Source organism: Cryptotermes secundus, unplaced genomic scaffold (assembly GCF_002891405.2).
Source record: "Cryptotermes secundus unplaced genomic scaffold, Csec_1.0 scaffold196, whole genome shotgun sequence".
NCBI lineage: Eukaryota > Metazoa > Arthropoda > Insecta > Blattodea > Kalotermitidae > Cryptotermes > Cryptotermes secundus.
In genome coordinates, this window is record NW_019735556.1 from 528,225 (window position 1) to 556,223 (window position 27,999).

At 41.0% G+C, this 27,999-nt stretch overlaps 1 long non-coding RNA gene across 1 annotated transcript in view; it reads left to right on the top strand.

The window, feature by feature from the left end:
* Positions 1–27,999, top strand: part of LOC111869541 — a 249,865-nt gene that overhangs the window by 158,723 nt on the left and 63,143 nt on the right. The gene's annotated exons all lie outside the window — the stretch shown is intronic.

Below are 27,999 nucleotides of genomic sequence, written 5' to 3' on the forward strand. Positions count from 1 at the left end.
CTCCAGATTACAGCATTCGCTGGAACACATCTGTCTCTCTCTTGTTCTTATTGTTGTTGGTGGTGGTGGTGGTGGTGGTGGTGGTGGTGAAAAGAGAAACGCTGTAGATTGAGATAAAAGAGGAAGAGCATGAGAGAAAAAGAAAAAGAAAAAGATGGAGGGGGAAAAGCAGAAACTGGAGAAGCGAAGTTAAGTAAACCGGAGAGTAGAGGAAGAAGGGGCGAAGACGTAAATGAGAATGACATTATAAAGAAGAAGAGAAACAGAACACGATGTTGAAGAAGATTTAGAAGATAAAATAACTTGCGCCTGAAAGAGATATAGTTCAAAAGTCAATAATTAGTTTCTCTAAAATTCATTTTAATATTATCTTTCATTCTAATATTTTGTGTTACTGATATTATTATTCATGCGATTTTCCAAGAAAATTTTGTAAACATTTCTCGTTTTGAAGCCCAGTATATATCCCGTCCGTTAGATGCTTTCTATTTCATCACTCTATCAATATTATGGAGACGGTACAAAATATGTGTTTTTTCGTTGTGTAATTCTGTCAGTTAATGTGTTGATTGGGGGAGGCAAATTAATCAGTAAGTCACAAACCTCTAAAACGTTGCAGTTTACTGTATGCAACATGCAGCATTAAGAAACATTACATTTCAGGTTCAGTTATAAAACTCTGCCTTGTCGGTTCATCTGATCCCTAGGATCATAACACTGGGCGAAATCCTTCCTCTATTAAAAATGCTAATTATATACAAGAAAAAGGCAGGTTTTATCAACAGGATCAACGTCGCGTTAGAAGAATGTATCACGGCACGGAACTCGTTCAGGGCGAGAGAAAACAAAAAACGTAAATGACTGGAAGCTTTTCACTTGTTACGAGGATTGATGAGGCCTCGGAAAGGGCGTAAACCAATTAGCATTGTAAAGCGCATGGCTCTTGTTACGTTATACGGTTTGAGAAAAAGCTGACAGTCGGATGGAACCATGGAGCACAAGCGTGTCTGCTTCCCGCTTCCTGTGCCATTTACTCTTCCTAGCTCGTCCTAATATTTGGGTCCAATAGATACTAAAAATGCAAGAAATTCACTTGCATTGAACTCGAACGTTGATTACTTTGTAAAATTTAAGGATTTCACAGAGTGAACTTTGAAGATAACAGTTTCTTAGGATGTAACGCTGTTTTAGTCTGATAGAGGTATATTAACTGTTCACAGAAAGTTGCTCCGTCCATCTACGGCGTAATAGTAGAGCGAAATTTAAAGTCTGAGCTTATTTTACGTAATATATAAAAATTAATTTCCGACACCTCAGGAAACAAAGATAAACCGATTAATGCTGCTTAGAGAAAATGTCGCATTTATTGAGAGAACCACACGAAAAACGTATAAATACACTGTGTACAGAGTGCAGAAAGTTATATGGCACCATCCTGTTTTATACTCTTTGCTAACAAATTGTTTTACAGTTACTACATAAAGACTTATAGAAGACATATAAAACTTATAAGCCATTTAAACCCACATTGTACGCCAAATGTTTCGACCATCATTAGTCATCATCAGGTGTTTTAAAACTGTTTGCGGAGACTGCTGTGTTGGTGTTTTGTGCTTCTAATGTTCGATGTGTAGTCCCATCACATATTCGTGCTTTTCGTAGTGCTGGGTGTTTTCTCCTGCTGCGTTCTGCGCTTCTAATTTTCGATGTGTAGTCCCATCACAGATTCGTGTTTTTCGTCGTGCTGGGTGTTTCCTTGTTCTGCTTATACACGTGGACTGAACACATAAGGCACCACAAGGAAACATGTGGTCAAATTTAATATGCTACAATTCCGATTTTTTTGAAAGGGACAGCGGAAAAATACTGAAAGCCTCAGTGAGGGTAGTCAGTTTATAGGCCGAGCTTTTAACGAAAGCCCTCCCGAACGGAATCCAGTAACTATAATCACTCATCACCGCAATTATCGACGTTTATATTTGCTTAATCTAAGTAGAGCAGGCCGGTCACGGTACCCGAGTGGTCTAAGGCATGCATTGTCTTCGCTCGTTCCGAAGCCGGGATCGTGGGTTCAAATCCTACTCAGGGCATGGTTGTTTAATGTTTGTGTATGTGCGTTTTTCTGTGTTTGTGTACAGGTTGCGACGAGCTGATCACCCGCCCAAGGAGTCCTACCGAATGTTTAAGATCTAGTAAACCGAAGTGAAACAGAGAGTTTTATGGAGGTAGATCTAGGCCCAAATTGGGGCTGTAGCGCCACAGGAAAAAAAAAGTAGAGCAGAGAATCGATTCTATGAATTAGATGATTCGAAATCTAGTTCAGGCATTCGAAGAGTCGATATGTATGGATAACTGACGGAGTAGACTGTCGCTTTATACGAGTTAATTTATATTTGATTGTTTAATCTAAGAAATGGCCCCTAGCAAGTCATTATGAGTTACCTTCGCACAGTCAAAATTTTGGTAGATAAATTCTTACTCAATTTCAAGTCTAGTATCGTAAGGACGAGGCAAACGGCAGCCCCTGATCATCGAAATCAGAAGCTTGGCATGAGGCTAACAGTCTCACCGCACACTTGGCCGCGCCATAGCTCAAGCGGTTAGTCGCTGTCTTCTCACCGCGGCGACCCGGGTTCGATCCCGGGTCTGATCAAGTGGGATTTGTGGTGGACAAGTGGCGCTGGGGCGGGTTCTTTTCCGAGTACTTCGGTTTCCCCTGACAATCTTCATTCCACCAAATTATTGTAGCCTGGGGCAGGCTACAATAGGCCAATCAGTGGCCACAGGGCCGAGTGGACCCAGTTGTACTCCACCCCTCACTAAAATAATTTAACAGTCTCACTGCGAAAAACAACATTTTATCAAACATGCCAATTTTTACCGGATTCATAATTAAAAATGACCAAGTAAAAGTTTACGATTTATATTTCGCAACTTGAAATGTGATCTCTTCATTAAAGCAATTGAAAGCTCCAGACTGAGATAATTGAATGATGTAGAGAATGACTTACAAGAGCTGAAAGTGAAGGGGTGGAGGCAAAAGGTAAATAATAAAGCAGAAGTAGTATCTACCGTAAAGGAGGCCGAAGTTCTTAAGGAACTGTGGAGCCAGAGAATGGGTGAATAATTTTATCTTCAGGTATGGTAATGTTATTGTATCATATAAGTTATTTACACTCGTGTATTCAATTATAACACACATACTTGGTAGTCATTTCTTTCTCTTAGATGCATATATTTTCATCTTTTTGTAACATTTATTAGGTCTACACAGGAAACTGTTTTATGAATATACATCTCAGTTGATAATAGCCGGGGTACCTCAGTCGGTGTAGCGACGGGCTACGGCATGCACGGTGTTTGATTCCCAGCAGGAGCAAGACCTTTCTCTTCTTCACAGCTTCCAGACCGACTCTCGGGCCTACCCAGCCTCTTAGGTAGTGGGCACAGGGGAGTTCTTTTCCCTAGGGTAGACGGAGTAAAACAGCAGGAGCGTGAAGCTGACTACTCATCTTCATCTTGTGCAGAGGTCAAGAATGGTGGACCTATACCTGTACTTCCAATAGTTTTCATGGCGTGGTGCTTAATTGATTAAGCGTAGTGACAACTTTGTTTGTCTTACATCTAAAAAAATATGATGTGACAGATGATAATATTTTCGTATTGTGCATTGCCAGGCAACGGTTCGATAAACAACCAGTGATACACGCATGCAACAGTAGGACGAATGTTTATAGCTTGTTGCTAGGCAGCAGTCAGCGCGCCAATGAACTGGCGAGATAGTTACCACGTGACTGCGTGACTGTGGTCTGCGCTACGCAACAATAAAAGTGTGTTTTCTATGCGTGGTCCGTGCCAAGAGGATATGAGAGAATAAGGGAATGGGAATTGACTTCAACCCGTGTGGAAGCGGGGTCGAATACCTCGACCGTGACCCTGCGAGCCGTAGGAGGCGACGAAAGAGGACGTCTTAAATCTGAGACAGTAAAATAAGGTCGCGAGTTCGAAGGGACTCGGACCTGAGTAGGACTACGCTGGCAATGGCCGGCAGACAGACAAGTCCTCTCGTTAGAGAGGACGCCCACAATAACAAGACCGTAACTGTCAAACGGTAACAAATATCTGGTCATGAGCTCCAGATGGGGCTCGACACCAAGTCTTACTGACTGATCGTCAGACACAATGTGACTTTGACTTTGACTCTGACTTTGGCATTAACTTCACTTGAGTGCCGAAGTTCCACGGGAACAGCTGTGTGGCCAGAAGAAGAATTAGAAGAAGTAGTATGTGACGTTACATATGCTGTAGTTAAAGTTCGGCCACACAGAGCGTTACGCTACGTTCGCTACGTACTCTGTGTACACTTTGCGACCCAGGGAACATAGCGTACGTAGCGTACGGAAGTCTGTGTGGCCCATCACATTGGCAATAAAGGGAGATATTTTTCTGTTCGTATAGCGAACATAGCGTACGTAGCGCTGTGTGTGGCACAACTTTTACAGTAATCTTGAGAGTGTAAGAACTAATTGTAGTTACGACTAATGAAGATCGAATAAACCGATTCACCCGCATCGTAGTCACTGAAACACGTGACAGTATGAAGAAACATGTAGTATGGTAATATAACAATTGTTATAAATATTATTATTTTCTTTTCTAAGCATGGATCTATCCATCTTACATGTTATTTGCATTACTGTTTCCTTCACTGCATGCAATCTGATATGCTGCCCAACCACTTTATGTACCAGTATGTATATAAGTTATGGATAAATGAATTTTAATTGAAAATTTTCTACAGCATCTAAATAACTCAATTGGTATAATGTATATTTATGAACCATTTTGTCATGTACTTTCATAATTATGGACAATTAATAAAAAATGGAAATGCATATGAGATTTAAAATTAACATATTCCTTTCAGTAAGACGAAACGCAAGTTAATATTTCAAATTTGAGTGACATATTTGGTTCACCTGCTGTGGCTTGAGACTGTTGCATTTCAAAAGCTAAGATCTCCACTTAGCGTATGCATTAGTGGCTTATTTTTGTCACTCAAACTGATTAATCTGAATGTTATGTGGCATTATTAAATATTCTGAACTAAGATTAATTTTCAAGCTTCAGAATGCATTCAAATTAAAATTGGAAATCTATGCTCTGTTGAATTTACTTATTTAACAGTACGTTATATATCTTTATATATCAGTTTATTACAGCCATAATTTCATTGTACTAAAGCCGCGTGTAATTCAGATATAACACTGAAAAGTCAAATGTTATCGTATTTTCTTATGGGCAACATTTGCAATTTCGAAACACCATTTTTGTATGATAAACACTTAGCAAGTTGACTCAAGCGGTGACGCTTCTGACTTTAATTCAGTAGGTGTCTGGTTCGAGTCTCGGCGGAACATCAGTTATCCTGAGTTACTCATGGTTTTGCTCAGGATCCCAGAGAGATATCGGTATAATTAAAACCAACTTCATGGAGCTGAGCCCTTCTTGAGAAGCCGCAAATTGTGCAGCTACTCAAGAATTTCCCAGAATTTTATGGTAGTGGGTAGTGGAAATACATCTTCAGCATTTCTGACCTCAGCACTATACGGGAGTGAGTGGTCAGCTTCACTTCCCTGCCACTTTACACCGAAGGAAAGAGCCCTCAGTACCCATTGGATAAGAGGCAGGTGTATGGTTTGCTGGTTCCTTTTGAAATATTCGTCTCTTCGGCCTGTACCGTTGTTTAGAAGTGTAAGGCACGAAAACATAAACGTCGAGCATTCTGTGCAAAGTTTGTTGGACCTCCATTTTGCTCTGTGATGTATTTTATATGAAGATGGAATTTTAATAGTGGCAACACTGCTGTAGAGACGCCATCCAACGGAACCAAATAATGTCGCTTATACCAGACGTTAGTTACATTCCCATCTTACCTCAGAGCAAATGGACTCTCCCTTCCCTCATCACGCGCATGCGCAGTGACGAGAATAACAGAGCCTCGTGTTAGCTGGCGGTCTAATGTAGTGTTGTCACGATGTTTTCGAAACAGGAACAACGGAGTTGAATAAAGATTGAATGTGTCAGAGGCCGTACAGCATGACAGTGTCATCAAAGTCTTCAAGAGGCTTGCGGGGAATCTGCATTGCCTTACAGAACAGTGGCAAGGTGGGTAAAAGCCTTCAACGAGGGATGCAAAATGCGGCAGACATGCGTCGGCCAGGTCGTCCTAGTGTTAGTGAAGAAGAAGTGTATGCTCTTTCCACGTTACTGGAGAGTGATCGACGCCATACGGTTCGTGAGCTGGCCCGAGAGACAGGAGTAGCGCATACGGCTGTGCTTCACATTCTGAAGGAACGCCTGGGCATGAGAAAAATTGCATCACCAGGGGTTCCCCATGATTTGACGGAAATGCAGAAATGGCTACGATACGACGCTGCTCGTAACCACTTGGAGCGGTATGAGCGCGAAGGGGAGGCTTTCTTACACCGTATCATTACGCTGGATGAGACATGAGCCAAATCGTACGAGCCACAAATCAAAAGCCAATCGAACAAATGGCGTCATTACGGATCACCACGAGAATCAAAAGTTCGTCAGAACCCCAGCAATGTGAAAGTTATGGTGATTCTCGTGTACGACTGTGATGGTGTTATCCGAACGCATACCGTTCCCGTCAGACCGTCAGTGCTCAGTATTACTGTTCATTTTTGGAACACAACCTACGACCAGCTTTGAGAAAGAACCGGCGACACTTACTGCAGAACCCACCCATCATTTTGCAGGACAATGCTCGGCCGCATGCAGCACAAGCTGTGGCTGATTTGTTCGATCGATGGGGCTGGGAAGTGCTGTACCATCCACCATACTCCCCGGACTTAAGCCCTTGTGACTTCCACTTGATTCCTAAGATGAAGAAACCACTTCGTGGCATTCGCTTCAGAACTGTTCCAGATATTCTTCAGGCAGTAGACCGCTCCATTCGAACTATCAACACAACAGGCGCTGCTAAAGGTATCCTACGACTTCCACATCTCTGGCAACGGGTTGTACGCAATGCTGGTGACTATACTGAAGGACAGTAAAACTTCGAAACATGCATGTATTTTGTATAAGTTGTAAATAAACAGTTGCCACTCTTAAAGTTCCAACCCTCGTAAAATAAGTTCTTTTGTTCTGTACATTTCTTGCATGAATTTATAAATTGATTGTACTGAATAAGGAGGCGAAAATTAATATTATTTATTACGTTTCGACAGGTCAAATTATGACCGATTACCGTATATTTTGGTAAATAATTTAAATACATCTCTGGCAATAATCTTTCATTCATTTCCGCACTCCCCTGTAGAGTTCTCTCCTCATAATACATACTGCGCTTTGAAGCACAACTTCGTCTACGTAATATTTAAAATTTCAGCCCGTACTTCAGAGGAAACGCCCTGCCACTCCATTATAAAGACTGATTGATTAATGCAGTTTAGGGAAATGGTCACGGTTTGTTCTGAGCGTCGTATGAAACACATAAATGAACTTTATAGGCAAAATGAGGATAATTTAGTGTGAAATCAAGTGGCACATTTTGTAACCATTGAGCTTTAATTGTTTCAAAGTTATATAATTAATGATTCTTTCTTCTTGAAAGTGAGTCATAATGAAATGAAAATAGCCGTAGCTCCTGCAGTAAGCAGTAAGTGCAACATTTTCAGTCTCTGCCTATATTCGTAACATTTCTCTTGGATACATATTTGAGCAGAATCGCTGATGCGAGAGAGAGTTACAACTTTACGATCAAAGAATCGAACATGTTGGTCTAGAAGTGGCGGTCTAGAAATGTATTCGGTAGGTACTCGCTTTGAATCTCGGCCGTGACACCGGCCATCCTGACTGAGAATTCCAGAGTAGTGTTTAGATGAGGATACGGTCGCTTCCCTCCATATCTTTTCACGTCATATTCATCTGTCATCACAACAACAGACGCTATGTAATTTCGATACTGTAATTTTCGTTAAATAAAATACAAAAAAGTGAGGACGTTTTTATGAAGACATCGCAATATACACGTAACATATTTGGAAAAGATTCTATGTCCGTATCCTGAAGAATTATGGGTACCGTTAACTTAAATGCCTACTGATTATGAGCTGCGAGATCAGGATTCGATACACAGTAGAAACTTGAATTTCTGAAATATCTGTCGCGTCCAAACAGGCTCTGCTGCCCAATAACCCACCTGCCCACTCGATAAAATGGGCCCCTTCCTCGAAGTAAAGCGGAAACTCACTTTAATATGTTGCAGAAATCTATAATGAGGGAAGCGTTGCCTCCACGCCACTCATACACTTCCATGGTATGGATTCAGTGCGTCCAGACTATGTATCGTCGAGTGGTTAGATGATTGGTAAATAATGAATTGGAAGGCATGTGAAAGGAAACGGTCGTGGGATAATTCCGTTTAATATCCAGGCACTTGCCAGGTAGGACTGAGAAAAAACATGGAGAATCTCAATTAGGATAGTCTGTGCCCCAGCCGAGTTCTGAACCGGACATTTTCCTAATAGAAATCAGAAAAATTACCGCTTGTTTTGTCTTGTTCTGTATATTGTGTGTAACATTCCCATGGACGCCCCATATATCTTATGTTATGGTGCTTCGGCAATGTCATAGAATGTACAGCCGAGTTGATATTCGTAGAAGAGCTCCTATAGCATTTACAACACCTCATTTTCAGCGCTGTTCCCGGTGGCTCAAAATGGCGACAGAGTGTAACTACATTCACACAAGTGTCCTCCACACAGCTGCAGAGTGTTATGTGTGGTCGACGAAAAACCAAGGACTAACATTACAGCCATACATGCAAGACAGTGAAGTGCTGTGGTTAAGCCGTAACATACTACACATTGAAGCATCCATATGTATGAGTATCTCCTCCAATGCACATTACAGAAATTTAACAGTTCCATTCAGAATTACACCGAGCAGCAGCAGTAATACAGACGTATGACGGCAGCCAGTCACGTTTGTCATCAGGCATGACATAATTCAAGATGGAGTTATGTTACATTCGACGAGTTTAATCGTGAGAATCCGACTGGAACTGAATGTAAATTGTTTTCAATGGATTCATATGAGTCTAGAATTAAACAATTATAGAACCTAGGATAATTTAACGTCCCATTGGGCCCTTCTTTTGCGATTAATTCATCGTGGGCCAAATAGTCTATACCGATACTATTTTGATGCTCGAAATGAGACCACAGTGTGCTTCTCTTTCTCAGTAAATGTGCTTAAAATTGTTTTAGGACAAATGATACATCTTTCGAGTTTGATACTTTTGTCTGCAGAGATTTCATTATACTTCTATAAATTAATTCCAGCTCAATCGAAGGTGTCGTCTAAATAAAAGTTCGATAGAAATAGCCTATAAAATATTGTGACATGTAAATCCATTGCTAGGCAACGCCCGCAACACACGGTCCATCATGCAACAATGAAACAACGGGGTTATGCAACCCGCATCTAGGGAAGAGCTCTATAAACACACTTCCACGCAATCGCAATGACGTCACCCCTAAATATGCTTAACTATCATGTGACATATTTTCTCTAGGTCCGCGCCGTAGGTTTATAAAGGACATCAAAGGTCATTTGCGACGTAAGATAAACATGATCTGCTCTGTAAAGCCTGTACTTACAGAGGACTTGCATGTAGTGCAAAAGGAAGAATTTTCAATAACATGTTATATGTGCGAAATATACACTTGACGAAAGGCCAAGCGTGTTCACAAGTGGCAAGCCCATCTTCTCGTCAGAGAGGATGTTACAAAAGGACCATTGCCGCAAGAGTTCAGGTGAAACAAATATTTGGTCGTTGCTATCAAGGGGTCTGGGGCCAAGGCGAACGGATTGACGGTAAACCGCAAGTCGTAAAGTAATTTTGACTTTGACTTTGCGGGCAGTAGTAACGTGAAGGTTTGAAATAGAAGTTAGGAGCAGCTGAGGACAGAATGATTGAAGTGGAAACGACAAGAAGGCTTCTTAGTGATTTGAAGTGATAGTCTCTGTGTATAAATTCGTTGCCAGGAAACAGATAGCATGTCCTTGATTCGTGAAGTGAGTAAATCAGCGGTAGCGCTGTACTGCCTATACTTAAGAGTGACTGTGAAGGAAGGTGTTAATAAATCCAATCATCAGATTCATAAACCACAATTATTCGTTACGCGTACCCCCTATACGTGACAATATTTATTATAGCTTTCCAAGGTATCATATTAACTGATTAGACTCTTCCGATAGCAATGAAATGGGAATGAATAATGAACTGTGAGTACGTGATTGAGAAGTAGTGGGTCTGGAACGGGGTTCACTCAGTCTCGTGAGGATAATTCAGGAACTGTTTCAAGGAAATGGCGGCTCCGGTCTAGAAAATCGATATTAATGGCCTTGGGGATCTGTTGCGGTGACCACGTGACACCCCTTTTCCGCAAAAGTTGGCACTAACTTCGCCGGCAAGTGGCGGAAACTCGGTCCGTATAGTTTCCTTGCGGACTACAGGCCACGGAATACGTGAGGAATGTAAAGGGAACGATCTGATTTATTTAGTTGTACTATCCCAGCGTTCGCCTGAAGAAGGTTCTTTTATAAACCCTCAGCCAGACAACGGGAAAAGGCCTCGCTTCCTTGTTGCCTAGTCGCCGTGTTTACAGGTGTTGCTGGGTCACGCTATCGAGAGTTGTTTGCTGCTGCATAGCAACCACGGCATCCCTCGCTACGTCACCGTGAGGGAGGAGGCGGAGTGCTGACTGGCCTGTTACCGTAGTAGCGACAGCGCCCGATTTTGTTACGTCACCGCTGGTGGGGGAGGGGATGTCCTCAATAGCGCAATACGTCACAATATTATCAATGGTAGGGGGTTTGCGCGTAACTTATAAGACGGGTTCTGGATTGGATGATTGGATTCATTGGCACCTTATACACACAACTCGGGACTACAGGAAATAAAGCGCTATCGATATTCTACACACTTCACAGTTCACCGTTACCCACGCACAAGGGTTCTCAGTCTTCATTAGTCGTATCCTGGCAACGGATTTCATAAGTCTCACTCGCACTTCAAATCACACATCAAGTCTTCTTTCACTGCGTAATTCCTTCCTTGCCATTTCTCCTCAATCACATTGGACTGCCATCTCCAGAACTCGATCCAATTCTTGACAACTCACTTAAGTGAACTCTTCTTCAAATTGCCTTCTTTGTCCCTTTATAATCCCTCAGCAGGAACGAATCAGAAGACAGCCTATTGTTGAGAAGGCTTGTTTACTGGTCCGTTGCGTAGCAGTGGACTTCCTATTGTTGTGCGCGTTGGCTTCTGCAGGGATGCGTTTATCGAGTCGTTGCCTAGCAATTGATTTGTACGTCACAATATTTTTATTTGAGGTGTAGTTTCGGAGAATGGACTCCGTCTCCGTCTTTGGGTGAAAAGCGTGATCTCTTGCTCCCAAACAGAATGAATGCCTATCTCCGGATAACATAAGTAACACGAGACACCATATACAAACGAAACAAGACAGAAAATACATGTACCTGCTGTACTAAAGGTAAAAAGGCATAAGCAGCCACATAATTGATGCATTGAATTTATGGCTTTATATAATATTCGCGCCATTGGCCATAAAACCAGAGCTAAAATTTGCTTAGGCTATTAGGACGTAAATAAATAATTATTTAATTGAACTGTATTGAATAAAGCACTTGGGTGTGCACTGTTAATGAGTCCTAGTTCGGTTTGTTGTTCTTTTTAAGATTTTGTGTCTCATTAGTTTACATATATTTGAATAAATTAAGGTACAGTCTTGAGTGGCTTCCGGAATACATATCCTAAAATATTAGCTATATCGAGCAGTTTTAATTGCCAGGATGCAACACTTCTTACATTTCTGCATACCGGGTGTTCAACAATGATCCCCCCCCCCTGGGATTTAGGCTTGTTGCAAAACGACCGACGGCTAGCTATAGCCTGTTCAACTTGAGCAGAGTCAGTGATGGGGTTAAACCAGTTTTAAGTTGTGCAGGACGGGAGATTTATTCTACCCATAAAATGCAGACAACTTAAGGCGCGTTCACATTACTCGTGCTCGTGCTCGTGTGACTCGCTATGCTCGCGAGTAATGTGGAAGATATGACAAGTCACGAGACAAGCAAATTTTAAATTTAAAAACTATAGCCAATAAATTAAAATACGACTACAGCCTATACACACTACGAGTAAATATACTGATCCTCACGCGCCGAAGCCTGGCGAGCAACTGAAGTAGTGTGGACGAAGATTTACGGGCACAAGTAAAAGTCAGACGAGTCTCCCGACGAGCATGAGCACAAGTACAAGCACGAATAATGTGGACGCGCCTTTATTCAACCTGGCTGTTCCCACAGGCCAATTTTTATCCTAAATACTGTTACTTGTTAGTGAATAGACATGGGGTTTGGATTGGCAGTTGGATTTATTGAACGCTTATGAATCGTAATTAAAAGTAATTATGATGCTGTAACTAATTCACGCATTCTATTTCTCACTATTGCAGACGCTAAGTCTTCTCTGTCTTCACTAGCCATTGTCTGGTAACGGATCTCAAAAATCTTCTGCAGTCAAGAGTCAGCGTCACTTTACGACTGACGGTTTACGGCCAATCAGTTTGTCTTGGCACCAAGCCCTTTGAGAATCACGACCAGAGAATTTTTTTGCAACTGAACTCTTGCGGTCACAGTCCTTATGTAACATCCTATCACGGCAGCTTCAAAGTAAAATTCACACTGAGACTGATGGTCAGTCAGTAAGTCTTGGTGCCGAGCCCCATCTGGGGCTCATGACGAGATATTTGTTACTGTTTGACGGTTATGATCTTGTTTTTGTGGAGCGCACTCTCTGACGAGCGGACGGGTCTGTCTTTTATACATGCTGCCGGCCTTGCCAGCGCATTCTTTCTCCGGTCCGAGTCCCTTGGGAGTCGCGACCATATTTTACTGTCTCAAATTTGAGACTTCCCTTTTCGTCGCCTCCTACGATTCGCAGGGTCACGGTGGAGGTATTCAACGCCGCCTCCACACGGGAGGGTCCACCGCAGCTTGTCCTTTAGGCTCTTGTTATATAACCTCGGCACCGACAGCATAGAAAACGTCGCTTTGCCTAGCGATGGCCCCGAAGTTCCGCTATTGTTGCCCATATTCATTGCTGCGATACGTGTTTATTGAGCGTTGCCTAGAAACCACCGTCTCTTCCGGCTCTAATATTCCGGCCTTCAGCCATTATGTCACAATAATTTAACACTGAGCGTGGGGGTAGAATGTTCGTCCGGAATGTCGATATCCACCCACAAGACTACATCGTGTTGTAACCTATAAGACGACAATCTGAATAATCACTGCTGTGAAAACCTCAAAACCTGATTTAAAATGGGCCTTATTTGCATAGGTGAATAATGAAGACCACGATTCTCCTTTCCGAATGCCTCAGTATGCAGCAAGTTTTCTCCCTTCACTTGCCGTACAGTGGCCTTAAGTCGTGAAATGGGGAAATATATCTTCATGGAATCGGTTGTAAATTTGTCGGTGTACTTTCCGGTTTTGACCGAAAAAATATGCATGTTAGCAACTTACTTAGAGAACGGATGATAGTATGGATGTTTGTCACTATAAAAAGCACGTGAAAGCTGATTCTTGTCGGATGTCAGAGATAAACACACGTTCAATTATCGAATGGCATGATAAAGTAACATGACCTCCAAGACTAACTTGTATACGGCTCAAACCTTCGTAATATTGAAGGAAACTTCTCACTGTGGTAATGCCGATATACGTAAGTATTGTGTGCACAGCACACAATACAGCAGACAGCACACGTAGTACAGACAAGCAGCGGCACCCACACAAGAAGACTACATTAAATAACACCTGTACAGTGTGAAAATAAGAACTAGCCGCTCCAGCACTTAGACATAGGGCGAGTAACCCTAAATTTTAAATTTTAAATTTAGAGAAAATTTTAAAAGGTTTTAAAAACATCATAACTAAAGATTTTTAGAGTGCTACTACAAGAATATCGGGTTTGACGTGTGCAACATAATCTACATACCAGACACATATCAACGATGTAGATGTTGATAATACGAAGAATGTGACATTGTGTTTTTAAATGTTAAGTTTTAGACTGGGTTCAGTGTGGCAGCAACGTTAAGAGTATACACCTGATGATGGCCGATAGAGGCCGAAACATGTAGTGTAGAAAGAACAAGATCAAAGACATATAAATATATATTGTTTGCACTTGGGACGGAGTTTGTATCATTTATCGCAATTGACGTTATATTTATCAGTTATTTTTTCCCTTTGGCGCTACAGCCCCAAATTTGGACCTTGGCCTACCTCCATGAAACTCTCCGTTTCACCTCGGTTTACTAGATCTAAGACATTCGGTAGGACTCCTTGAGCGGGTGATCAGCTAGTCGCAAGGCCTCTACATGTATATAAACATCAAACATTCATGTCCTGAGTGGGATTCGAACCCGTGATCCCGGCTTCCGAGCGAGAGAAAACAGTGCATGCCTTAAACCGCTCGGCTACCGTGACCGGCCCTCATCAGTTATTACACGTACGAATAGATAATTTTGTTGACATTGTAGTACAGTGCTCCACTCATGATTGTAATTGCCTCTAATTTACTACTCTGCTCTCTGATAATCACAAAGAGCTTACTTACATTACGAGATCAATTACCCGTATTGTAATTATAGCGAACATTACAATACTTACTTGGAAGCGTTTATGAGTTATGACTCAAAATAGCATGTTGTTATGCCACGCAGATGTTGGAACCTCTACTTGACAGTCGATTCATACTGCCTTTTGTATTGCGGCATGTGGGCGATCAGTTCGTTCTGCTTAAGTATTTATCAGTACGCCTGACTCCATAGAGCTCACTCTTCCTCGGGAAGTCACAACTAACTCAGCCACTCAAGAATTTCCCAATATTTTACAGAAGCCGAAGCTTCAACGCCTTTCTCAAAAGAGCCCACCACTGGTCCCTATCCTGAGCCATATCAGTCCAGTCCATACCGCACCATCCTATTTCTCTAAGATCCATTTTTACATTATTCTCCCACCTACGTCTAGGTCTTCATAGTGGTCACTTTCCTTATCGCTTTCCCACCAAAATCCTATGTGTGTTTCCTACGTCTCTTGCGTGCTGCATTCCCTGGCCGTCTCATCCTCCTTGACTTGATCATTCTAATTATGCTTGGAGAAAGGTACAAGTTATGAAGCTTCTCATTATGCAGTTTTCTCCAACCTCCTGTCACTTCATCTCTCTTCGGTCTAGATACTCTCCTCAGCATGTCTTTTATCATTATCTTCATTGGATTCATGTCCACTGGGCAGTATTTAAACCCAGATTTTCCCCTGAAAGGAAGTCATGCAGATATTCCTTTGTAATATTTCCATATTTTTACAAATTCAATAATTCCTCGAATAACGCCGTAGTTACGTTTCGACAGCTTGAACAAGTAGGGACAAGCATTCAAAAACAAGAGACGCAGCACAACACAATAAGAGAGAATAGAACCCACCAACTCAAATGTACATGTGCATGAGGGAACTTAAATACTAACAACATAAGCAAAAACAGAACTCAGGATAGGGACCAGCGGAGGGATTTTGTGAACACGGTAATGAACTTCCGGGTTTCACAGAATGCTGGGAAATTCTTGAGTAGCTGCAGATTTGGCTTCTCAAGAAGGGCTCAGCTCCATAAATAAGTGAGTAAGTAAGCAGTAACAGAAGACAGCAGTTTCCTCGTCCAATAATATTAACACCTGATGATGATGAACATATTGCTCGAAACATGTACTGATAAACTTTTACAGTGGATAACTTTTAATACGTTTTATAGAACAGTGTTGCACGTGAGGCTGTAACTATTCGACACTACGTGAAAAGTGCATCGGGATTCTACAATACGAGTATAGTAGTATCATTATCCATTGTCTTAGTTCAATTTAGCTAACACACTGGACAATTTGCAACATAATTTGTAATGGATATTTTCCATTATCTTAGTCCAGTTTAGCTAAGTCAATGGAGAATTTTCAACATAATATTATAATCTACTCGTACATTACACATTGTCTTGGTTGAATTTAGTTAAGACTATAGGCAGTTTGCAACATAATTTTATAATATACATTTTCTTAGTGAAATTTAGCTAAAACATTGAGCAGTTTGCAGCATAATTTTATAATCTACATTACACATTGTCTTAGTTGAATTTAGTTAAGGCAATTGGCAGTTTGCAACATAATTTTATAATATACATTGTCTTAGGTGAATTTAGCTAAGACAATGGTCATTTTGCAACGTAGTTTCATAACTGACTTTATCTATTGCTTTAGTTTAGTTTAGTTTGACTAAGACAGTGAACAATTTTCAACATAATTTTTTAATCAACATTGTCCATTTTCTTCGTTAAAGTTAACCAACACAGTGGACAGCTTGCAATATAATTTTATAATTACTTACATATAATTTTCATGAAATTTTAGAGGTCATTTTCCAGATTACGCAAATCACAATCATTCAGAAAGGAATTCCGCTGCCCTTCGTGCTTTCTTGGATTAAATAAGCTACAAAGGGAACGAATTATCTACAGTATGGGAGAGACTCCTTGTGCGTGTGATTTATTATTAGGATGAGATCGGTGGGCACGATTGGCTGGCATTCATTCCTCCTGGAAAAAGAAACACAATCTCCTCTAAGTTCAAACAATCTTAACACATCTCAAACGACAACTTAACCACGTCGACGACCGAGACCTAAATGACAGGATAATGAAAACCAGCCAAGCAAGTTGTGAGCATGTACACTTTGTCTGCTGGATCAGATCGCTGTGACTGCCTTATTGAAACCTCAGATTCCATTAGAATTGTGGTGGATTAAGAAGATAAATATTTGTAACTGCTCAGAGAATACATTATTTGTTCCAGGAGTATAAAAACAGGTGTATCATATTAATATGTTAAGAATCGAAGCTTGAGATATGTTAAGTTTATTAAACTTAGATTGTACGTAGACTATTTTAAGCTGTTTTTCATAATGGGCACTAAGGTACTGAAGATAATATAGGAAAACTGCAGTTTCTGCTTGATTACGCAGACTCGGCTTCATATTTTCAGAATACTATTAAGCTTTATCAGATTCAAAATATTAATAAGCATAAAATATAATGAGAAGATTAAATCCCGCGTGTCTTTATTTCGCTTTCCTGTAATTTACGCTACCAATGTCTCGCGGAGTAAGATGGCAACAAGGAATATCCTTTGGTCTACCTTCAGAGCCGTTGTCTGTATTAACTCCAGAGAAGGGTTGCATCGTCCGCAGTTCTGCCGTTAACCCTGGTCAAGGATCCTACATGCTTATATCCGCTGAAGAAAGGGTGACCCAGATATTATAATATTCCCTGACGTTGGCCTTCATGTTGGTCCACGGATCTTCATGAGTTGTTCGGATCACTTCAACTCATTTTTGGAGACTCATCCGCCAAACGGAGGAGCGCCAGATGGATGTTATGTGTCCCCCACACGAACAGTACGTTAAATATAAAGATAGTCTGTTAAATATTAATCCTCCATGTTGGGGTTTGTTGTAAGGCCGATGAAACTGTTTTGTCAAAAAAATATTGTTGCGAAATCAAAGAAGTGAAAACCTGATTTCATCTGCCAGAATCTGGCTGTGGCTCCAAAAGGGCTGTTTTGCCAATGATGATAATGATATTAATTTTATAAATATAATGTAATATTGTGACATGTAGATCCATTGTTAGGGAACGACTCAGCAAACAAACCCGCAACTAAAACACAACCAACAATAGAGTGGACCAATTTCTACCAGCGTCATTAATATACGCACGCAACATTATAACCGGTGTCGCAAGAGGTGTTTCTGTGTGGGTCCACATATATCAACTGCTAGGCAACGGATGTGTTTTCTGTGCTGTGATCCGACCCGAGGATGTATAACGAAAAGGCAACAATAACCGACAGTTCAGTTTAGTTTGAAGCCAGAATAGTTCCAGTGCAGTGTCCAGTCGGAAGATGACAGTGTGTCAGATAGTGATTTGTGAACTGTTGTAACCAGTTGTATAAAGATCCAATAAATTCGATTAACAGATCCAAAACCCGGCATTTTAGTCACGCAAATCCCGGATACGTGACAGTATATTGAAACAGGTAATACTTTTAATTATGTTTGGTTGAATTGATTTTGTGATTATGAAGGAGATATACAAAGAAAACTGACGAGATATTAAGCAGTACACGGTAAGATAAGACAAGCAATGGAGCGGAGAAAGAGATGAACAACCCAATTAAAATGTTGTAAGGCTGTGGCAGTTCTTGGATATTGACGCGTAAGGATAAAAATAATACGCAATCGGCTGAAATGAAGCTCCTGCCTCAAGCTGAAGGGTGCATATGGCTTGCTCATACTAGAAATGAAAACATAAGGGAACGACTAAGAGTTAACCAAATTCTTGAACTAATAATGTAGGATAGAGGAAAATTGGGAGAACGCTCGCTAAGAAGACGAAAGAATCGTCTTCCAAGATTATCATGGAAATATTAACCAGCAGGAGGAAGTAACTTAGGAAGACCATGAATTCGGTGGAATATTTAGTATGGATAGGTCATGATCATGGGATCTAGACATTGAAGAAGATGACTATAAGAGGAACACATGAAACAAAGAAAGTAATAATAAAAATAAGTAAATAATATAATTCTGTGGATGAGACCTTAACATTCCTCTGTCTTATTTGAGAGTCTTTGGTACATATTCTGGTTTCGGAAAACATGCTGATTTGTGGGATCTGAGGTTATGAAGCCGTGTAGTCCGGTGAAAGTCAGCCAACGTTTCGGAGGAACAAATCGCCGACATCTTCACGTAGGAAAACAAACTAAGCAAGGAACTGGCGTGAAGGCTGATGGCAAGCAAAGCTTACAGATTGGTTTCTTGCTCAATTTATTATTCGATCCTGAAGATGGAGGCGATGTTTCTCCGTAACGTCCGTTGATTTTCAATGGACTCTGAGATCAGCCTCTGGTACGTCGCATAAATCCCTTTCCTTTATCCACAGTCATCGCGCTGTAACTTATGAATCTGAGAATGACATACAAAAGGTTCAAGCTTCTCTGTTACCATGCACTTATCTGCTCTACATCCACACAGCTTCTCGTGTCTACATGACATGCATACTCACCCGGCAGCCTGTCAGCAAACAATGGCTTCACCTTAGCATATCATACGGACAATTAAAGACATTAATTTCATAGCGCTATACTATTAATTCACAGAACTGAACGTCATGTAATCATTCTTGAACACGAATCTGCACTCCCTGACCATCATATGTGATACATAATAACCGTATGTCAGTTCACAGATGCTTCAAGGCTGATCTTCCCATTAGGAGCCTTGAAAGCAAGGCTCACTTGCGTGATTTATTTTTAATTTTCACAGCAAGATCGATTGATATGCTGATAGACCAAACATTCATCTAATATCTTGTCTCTCAGCGGGCATCAGGATAGTTTACTGATCGTCCAATCAGGAACTGTATAACAAGTAGCTAGACCAGGATTCTTGCTTTTGATGTATGATCTGGCCTCTGCAGCAATTCCTCTGATCCTGCATGATTGTATGCATGCCCTGAACCCCGTATTCCTCATAAACAGGGGTAGACGTTGGCATTATTATTAATATTAGTCTTTTTCCGCATAATTATCGGGGCATTTGAATTTATTAAGTTTTTAATATTGTTCTAGCTGCCTTCGTTTGGTTTTATTTTTCCTCTCTTCTGTATATTTATTGACTGTCTCTGTGGTCCAGTGGCAAGAGTACCTGGGTATACATGCAGAAGTCCGGGTTCGATTCTCGGCGCTGCCAGATTTTCTGAGGAATAGTGGGTCTGGAAAGGGATCCACTCAGCCTCGTGAGGATAATTGAGGAGTTGTTTCAAGGAAATAGCGGCTCCGGTCTAGAGAACCAAGATTAACGGCCGTGGTAATCCGTTGGGCTAACCAGGCGACACCCTCTACCCACTAAAGTTGGCGCTAACTTGGCCGACAAGCGGCGGTCGCTCAGTCGATGTAGTTCGCTTGCGGACTAAAACCACGCAGTTTTTTGTTTTGTGTATATTTATTTGTCTGAATCAGTATTTTCTATTGCTTAATTTATAATCTGCTTTTGTGATGTCGCGTAAGCACGTAAATAAATCAAGATCCAGTTAAGATTAACATCATTATATATTAATATAATGTTACACCTCAGGGGGAGGGGGTGAGAACTTATAATCACTTTCGTCGGTTATTCTCTTTCGCTAACATCTATGTTGCACTCGGCTGCCGTCGGCNTCACTTTTCTCACTTAATGTTTGCTTTGATTTCTGTTCATTAAATTATTATTTTTTAAATAATATAAATTGCCTTGGTTTGTGTTTTTTTTCTTTACTCCTTCACATTTTGGAACTGGCCTCTGTGATGTTAAGTGTGCACGAAAACAACTAAAAATGTAATTGAATTGACTTATTAATGTCTATTTTTAGTATTATAGTATTTTTGTAAGAATTGTTTGTTGTTTACTTAGTGACACTGTTAACAGCTCACCCTGTATAGTGTCTGATATGCAGGATGGCTAACAACTGAACAGTTGGAAAGGATGCGATGTAGTGCTGCAGTGACCACATTTGAGGCATTATCCCAACATTTACCTCGAGGCCCTGAATGCAACCACAAGGAACCTCAATCAGGATCATCGTAGTTACGGCCGAGATTCGAACCCACCACTTCCTTCATACTGAGCTGGATCATAATTGATTATAGCGACATACATTTTTGATTAGGATGATGACGTCTTAAATAATAAATACGGTGTATTTTATCTGCTATTCGTTTAATAATTTAATGTCCATTTAACGACGCTCCTGTTAAATCACATTTTTTTCCTTTGCACTACAGCCCCAGTGGGCCTAGGCCTACCTCCATGAACTTCTCCGTTCACTTCGGTTTTTCTAGATCTTAGACATTCGGTAGGACTCCTTGGGCGGGTGATCAGCTCGTCGCAAGGCCTCTACCTGTACACAAACACAGAAAAACGCACATACACAAACTAAACATCCATGCCCTGAGTGGGATTCGAACCCACGATCCTGGTTTCCAAGCGAGCGAAGACAGTACATGCCTTAGACCGCTCGGCTACCGTGACCGGCAAATAACATTTTATAGCCCCTAATGTCAGAATCATAATGAATTGGAAAGAACGTGGAAGAAAGTTACCATGTTATAATTCGATACACTGTCCCGGCAGATACATGGAGGGACAGAGTAAGATTACAAAATGCTCTAATGCGGTTGTTCGTGACTAGAGGCGAGGTTTGCATTGGTAACTGGATTTATTGGACAGTTACACTCGTAACTGCAAATAACTACGACAGTCTCACTGAGTTACACGTTCCAAATATCACTGTAAATTCAGCACACATAAAGTTTTCTCCACTAGCCGTTGCTTGGTAGCGGCTCTGAAAGGCGGACGTTCCCCTTCCTCTGGGTTCCCGAAGTGGCCTCAGCTTCTCACTTCTCACAACTGCAGCTCTCACCTGACTCAAACACTATCGAAGTTACTTTACGAGTGGCTGTTTACATCCAATAATTTTTTCTTTGCTCAAAGTCCCTTGACGATCACGACAAGAGACTCAGAGTCAAAGTTGTTGTTACTTTACGACTGGCGTTTACCGTCAATCAATTTGTCTTGGCGATATGCCACTTGAAACTCACGACCAGTATTTTTTTTAGCTGAACACTTGCGGTGATAGTCCTTATATAACATCCTCTCTGACAGGAGGATGGGTCTGTCATTTACAATTCCTGCTGGTACTCGCCAGCAGTGTCATTCTCAGGTCCGAGTCCCACGGGACTCATGACCGTATTTTACTGTCTCAGATTCGAGACAACCCCAACCTGGAGGCCAGGTACTCGTATTTTTATCCCCCAGGAACAAGGTGGCCCAGTTATACTCCCAGGCACTGGGTTCAATTTTCGTCGCCTATGGCTCACAGGGTTACGGTGGAGGTATTCGACCCCGCCTCATTATGTCAAAGTCAAAGTCACCTTGCGACTGTCAGTTAGTCACTCAGTCAGTAAGTTTTGGTGTCGAGCATTTATTTCTCTTTAACAGTTACGGTCTTGTTTTTGTGTGGCACCCTCTCTGACGAGAGGACGGATCTGTCTTTTGTATGTCCTAGTGGGCCAAGTCCCTTCATACTCGCGACCACATTTTACTGTCTCAGATTTGAGACTTCCCTTTTCTTCGCCTCCTACGAGTCTCGGGGTCACGGTGGAAGTTTTCGACCCCGCCTCCCCACGGGGTTCTTTCGTTATGAAACATCTGGTTCTTGTTCTATAGCCCCTGCACGGAACTCACAAAAAACGTCTTTTCCATTAATGCCTGTTCCCTCGTTGCCTGGGAAAAAAATGTGTAAACATTGCTGTTCCCTAGCAACGGCTTTTGTACTGTCGCCTCTTTACACAACTGCTACTTGCCAGTGGGTCTATATGTCAAAGTACTTGCAGGATATTGGCTATCCCAGCCGAAATTCTAATCAGGAATTTCTCACATACAAGCGCTTGGGCACACTTGCACTGCGTAACAGCTCTCCATTTCACTGAGAAGCCGTACCAAGAAGCTCGTTGCTATTTTTGGCTAACTTCTCGAGTCTGTCTCTGGAGAACAATATGTTAAAGACACTGGAGAATACGTTTCCATAATAGTTTATCGGCATTTTCGCATTAATGGTTAACGAGATTAGTCTGTGTTCACAGCTTCGAAACTTAAGCTAACAATTCTCAGGTCTTTCTTCGAGTTCCTCGTCGGGAAATGTATCTTCAACTAGGCCTTGACTGCGTTTAAGTCTGCAAGAACTTACTGCTGAAGTTCACACCTTGTTTAGTCCTTACATTCATTTACAACTTTATAATTCCATAATTTACTTCATAATATGTATATCTGTAATTTTTCACGTCAGGCAGAAGAATTACAAAATGCGCTTATTAGCTCTCTTATGCCTGTCGGTCTACACGACACGCTATTCGCATGAAGCATCTGTAGTCCCGCTGATATGCGGGATAATTTACAGTATGTAGCTTTATTAATAAACTGTCATTACATACAGGGGCATGCGGTAGTGTAGTTGGTTGAAGCACTATACTACAAGCCGGAAGGTCGCGGGTTCGATTCCTGATGAGGTCATTGGATTTTTCTTCAATTTTCCTAGTACTTCCAGCCGTATTATGGCCCTGGGGTTGAGTCAGCCTCTAACAGAAATGAGTACCGGGGATCTTCCTGGGGGTAAAAGACGGTTGGCGCGTAAGGCTGACAACCTGACCGCCATCTGTAAAAGCCTGGACATCTCAAAACTCTACGGGCCTCCACGACCTGTTACAAGGATATGTTTACCTTTACCATTGCATATTAAATTTAATCGTAAACGTATAATACACATGTTCATATGGATCTGCGTGCGTTCCTTTTTTTTTATTATTGTCATTCTTAGTGGGGGGAGACTGAGTCCACTTGGTACTGCGGCCACTACTGGCCTACTGTACCAGCTCCAGATGATAGATGATAGTGATTGTGGAGCAATTGGTGGAATAAAGATTGGCAGGTGAAACCGAAGTACTGGGAGAAAAACTGTCCCAGTGCCACTTTGTCCACCACAAAGCCCGCATGACCAGACACGGGCTCGCCGCGTTGGGAAACCAGCGACTAACAGTGTAAGCAATACGGCACGGCCCTGCATGCGTTCCTAAGTCAGTCTTGGAAGTAGCTTCCTAAATATTTACTTATAGAAGCGATAAATAGTTGGAAAGCAAATTGTAAAGAGAAACTTGAACATACCTGCAATGCCGAATTCATATTTCCGTAAGCCTTGTAGCGTTAGAAATAATTACAGTGACTCATCGGAATTGTTACGCTACTCGTATGCATATATTTTCGAACTTGTTATAAGTCTGCGATCTTGAAAACCAATGTAGTTCGCCCAATGTTTGTATTCTCATTATGATCCCGCTTGCATGTTTTTTATGCATGGGAACTTAGATTTAAGTTGGTACTCTTCTTACTTAAGAAGTTTGTTCCCTGTTATCCATTCTTCTTTGTACGTTGAAAGCCCTTGAGCTCACTTCTGAAACCCTAGAGTATGGAACAATTGAAACTCGCGTTGCGTGAGATATATTCTCGTCATTTGAAGCTCGTTTATAACTTACCTAATAACGGGACCTAAAAGATGTTCCTCGCATGAATTGTTTCCGATTCTGCACAGCTTGATCCTGATGTTTGTTTACGGCAGAAAGAAACCAGTTACATAGTCTATAAATACATTTCATAAAGTCACAAATCATTTTTCTTGTATATAAATAATCATTCAACATATCGAAGTTCTTAAGTAAAATTTATATACAGGGTGATTCTCTCGCCAGGAAACTCAAACATTCCTCAATAACTTTTTGAATTTTTATATAGTTCAATATAAAAATTGACATGTACTTACCTTGTATGTTGCAAAACAAGGTCTGCCTAGAGCATATGCTGAAAATGGCCCCTTCCAGCATCCAAGCGCTTTAGTCTGCGAGTCTCCGAATTGGCGAAGACATCTGATAATGTGACAGTGGTAATAGCAGCAACATCCCGCCGTATAGCGTTTTTGACGGCGTCAGTTGTTCGCGGCTTATTGCTGTATACACGGCCATTTAGTAAACTCCGCAAGGTGGCGTCAGGTCTGGTGATCTTGGTGGCCACAGATTTTTCGAAATTAATCGATCACCGAAATAACTTTTAATTTCCCTCATGCTTGCTTTAGATGTGTGGCAAGTTGCGCTGTCTTGTTGAAAGCAAGTTTCAATAGACGTAACCTTCCTACATGTCAGGAACCCTAAAAAAAGAAGAAGGTATTGAGGAATGTTTGGTTTCCTAGCGAGAGAATTACCCTGTGTCATATAAGGACTGTATTTTATGTCATGTGTAAATTTTTGTATAATGCAGTTTTAGAAAATTTACGGTGTTTTGTGAGGGCTTCATATAATATCGGGTTCATTTCTGACATGTTTAATGATTGTGTTATATAACTAGGCGTTCCGCGTGTTCACAATTCAGTCATGACAACCAACATCCAGTACCGAATAAACACAAAGCAAAGATGTCAAGACTCTCCTCTGTATTTACATTATTCTTGATAATTTCGACAGTTGACCACAGAGATGTCCGCTTACCGACAGAATCAATACTGCCTCCACCTAGCGCGTTCATGTGCTTAACTACGTAATTAAGAATTACGTCATGAGGGCGTAAGGAGGAGTTATATATAGGAATTATGATAAGCGTCACACAAGTATACTCAGTTGTTAATGTTTTAGGATTCGATCTTTATTTCTGCCACATGTTTCGCTCGTACAAGACCATCATCAAGCAGTTATATATAGGAATACGTACAGTTATTGAACTACCGATATGGATCCATACCAGTGCAACGCGTCGTATTATATACTAACATAAAACTTCTGCCTGGATTTGGTTTTACAGTTAAAGTAGAAGATACAAAATAATATGAAAGATAAAATATAAAATAGTATACCATATATCAAGATTTATAATGTGTTGAAATATTATGGAATATTAAAAATGTTAAAAGTAATTTAAATATTGATGTATAGATCCGCATTTTCTTTACCTAGACACTAGTTGAAGGTGAGTGGTCAGCTTCACGCCCCTGCCGCTTTATCCCCGGGGAAAGAGCCCCCGATATCCGTTGGATATGAAGTTGTGTGGGCCCCAGAACTAGTATTGACAACATAGAGTAGAGAGGATTCTTGATCCTACCGGGACTTGAACCCTGACCATCGGTCGTCGAGCCCGTAGTCAGTCGCTTTACTGACTGCGCTATCCCATCTTATGACTACCTTCCTTTGGGAGCCATTTATATGACCACCAAAGTGATTCTTCTGCAGTTCCGAACCGCTTTTTCTTTTCTAAAATATTCTTTCAGTACGCTGAATGCAAAACGAAACTTGCCCTTACTCCGAGTTATGCTAAGTTTTGTCCATTGTCGCGGGTGTATTTACAGACTCTTCATAATTTCTCGACACTTGCATCTATGCTTGTTTTCTGGCGACACTGTCCGTATATTGATAGACTGTTCTTGCTTCTATCGGTCTCATTTCTTCGCCTGATATTATACAGACAGCCGAACATATTCTGTATCTCTCAGTACTGTGATGGAGATTCCCACGGAGTCTAGAAAAGACACTAGAAACCCCACAAATAAATAATTTTCAATATACTTACTTACTTACTTACTCATGGAGCTGAGCCCTTCTGGAGGAGCCGCCAATTCTACAGCTACTCAAGAATTTCCTAGCATTTTATGGAACCCGAAGGTTCATCACCGTGTTCACAACAGCCCTCCACTGGTCCCAATCCTGAGCCAGATCTATCCAATCCATCCCATCGCTCTAAGATCCATTCTAATATTGTTCACCCACCTACGCCTTGTTCTTCCCTGTGGTCTCTTTCCTTCTGGCTTTCCCACCAATATCCTATACGAATTTTCAATGTAGCCGAATAAAATAATTAGCCTCGATCACAAATTACAAGATAATTATCAGAACAGTTCCGTGTTACCATATCGGCTATTGGGCCAAATTGAGGCAATTAAACAGCTCATTTATGTGCCATTGTCTTAACATGCTGAGGTGAATAGTAGTTCTTGCTTCATCACTGAAAGCATTTCACGTACTTCAAGCTATTGGAGTTAGTTGTGAGCAATTCGAACCGCAATCGTGACGTCATTTTGTTTAATGAAAGACCATGTATATCTACCGATTTAACAGCTCAAATAGAATGCACAATTGGAACGACCAGTTCTCTTTACCGCTCGCCCAATGAAGGAACCGCCTTGACGTGCTGCTGTTTGATTTGATGTACTGTGAATTACACTGCTGATTCGCAAGTCCTTGTCCTGTTCGTGGTAGGTCACATTGTTCTGTAACTGCGGCTAATTGCCTACTTCAGGATATCAACCATCTGCTTTGAGTGGATTCCAAAATCAGTTCTGTGTACCCCCAAACAATAGTATGCTTCTGCATCACGGTCTTGAAAGGGAGGTTCAAGTGCTTGGAGCAACTGGTAGCGTTACCTCGGATTTCATTTCGGTAGTGTTTCATAGAATCAGGCAGCAAAAGTCACGTTTCATACCACGGTCTCGCCAAAAAAGCACACTTTAAAGTTGTGCTTTTCCATGAATGAACATGCTTTATCTCGGAAAAACTGAGACAAAATTTCGATTAATTTGTGATCCTGCACAAAGTCATCTGTATGCGAATTGGATTGGACCAGTATAATTTTACGAGATCAAGTAAAATTTAAACATTTCCCCAAAACGACTGTTGTTACAGAAAGTGGTTCATAAAATGAAATGCGTGTTGCACAGAAGTCTGAAATTTTCTTTTGAAAATGTTTAATTATTTTAAACATTTAACTTAATAAAAATAGTTTTTAACTTTATGCAGATATAGACACTCTCTAGGGTCATTTTGCAACAAACACACGTCAAGACCAATAAGGTCTGTGAAATAAGACTGAAGACATTAAATTTATCACTCCTGTTGTTTGGGACATACCAGGGGAACTCTGAAATGTTAACTGGTAATAAAATAATGGTCATGCTGACATGAAAACGAGAGTAACTATTATAATTTATTTTTATCACCCACTCCAGAATTACTTACATTCTAGGCTTCTGTCAAAGAAGATTAACTAGTGACTAATCAGTTGATAGTTAATCAACCGTTCAACAATTCACCAAAGTTTCATCACATTATCCATTAAATCCCGCTAATGGAATCTGCCTTC